Source organism: Sinocyclocheilus grahami, unplaced genomic scaffold, assembly GCF_001515645.1.
Source record: "Sinocyclocheilus grahami isolate Dianchi unplaced genomic scaffold, SAMN03320097.WGS_v1.1 scaffold74.1, whole genome shotgun sequence".
NCBI lineage: Eukaryota > Metazoa > Chordata > Actinopteri > Cypriniformes > Cyprinidae > Sinocyclocheilus > Sinocyclocheilus grahami.
Genome location: NW_015505253.1, coordinates 2,899,622 through 2,901,025, shown reverse-complemented (window position 1 = coordinate 2,901,025; position 1,404 = coordinate 2,899,622).

Sequence of the window (1,404 nt, the reverse complement as noted above, 5' to 3'; positions counted from 1 at the left end):
ACTACTATACTAACAAGCAGCTCTTGTGTGACTCATTCTCTGGGTGTGTCAGAGACGCTCAAGACAATAGTCGTCTTACGTTTCACTGCGGCTTTGTTTATTTGAAGCTGCAGGGCATAAAGATCTTGAACGCACTGAGCTAAACTAAACCACCAAATCAGCACCTGCCTGTAACTCAGACCTCGTGACTTTTTGAGAAAACATGTCCTCTGAAGCATAGAGATGAACAGATTTCTTCTGAGAACTATTACTGTGCAAATACACAGCAGAAACCAGAACACAATCTTTTAAAGCCACCTGTACATGCAGAAAGACATGAGGAGGAATAGCAAATATCTTATCATTAAGGATATGTTTTACTAGTTTATTGAGTTAAATCATTGTATTGTGCTTTGATATTTACATAAAAAAACACAATATCTGAATATTAAACACTTATTTCCTTGTTTCTATTTTAGACATGAGTGCTGGCCGCCGCCCCGATGAGTCCGATCAGGCTCACGCACATTCCCACGATCTCCAGGGCGCCGTTTGCCATGATTCCAGGAGCCTGAAGAGTGAGGACTGGTTTCGACTGTGAGGTTTTGCATCCTGCTGGAATGGGAGCTGATAGGTGTTCACCTGTTCCCAGCCTCCGCCCTCTCGCTCAGGGAAGGGAGGGAACGCCAGTGCTGGTTGCTATGAAATCAAATCCCCCCTGCGAGTGTTTGTGTCTGGTTTTGTGTCACTGGGGGAGGAGGAGGAGGAGCTCGTAGCCGTGTTGATGTTTGCTCAGCAGGCACCGTTTTCTGGCAGAGATCCTGTTAAGTGAGGAAATACAGCTGAAGGGGTTACTGAACAGCCAGATACAGGCAAACACACAACAGCTCTGGACTGCTGTCAATGTTTAACACCGCTGGTGTTGCGGCTCATTAAATTGCTGTCGGATATGTCCAGAAGAACATATGTGAAGTCAGCTGATGGCTTAATGTTGATGTTTTACCTTTAGTTAAAGGTGAAAAGTTTGTCATTTCTGCACCGCAAACAGAATTTCCTTACTTTTAAAATTCTGTTTGATGCTGAGTGGTTTCTAGCATGTTGCTACACGGATGCTAGGGAGTTCTGAGGGAACCACAGAAAGCAACCACAAAGCAACATGCTAAGTACCACTCAGAGCATAAGCAACCGCATAGTAACATTCTAAAAAACATTTAGAACTCCTTAGCAGCTGCATAGCAACACCCTAGCAACTGGAAAGTAACATTCTAAAAACAAAACATTCAGAACCCCTTTGCAGCTGCATAGCAACACCCTATCAACCTTTATACAGTCGACCATTATTGTAGTTCCATTTGATGCTGAATGCTTTTTAGCGTGCTACTAAGTGGTTGCTAGGGTGTTACTATGCGGTTACTAGGGTGTTGC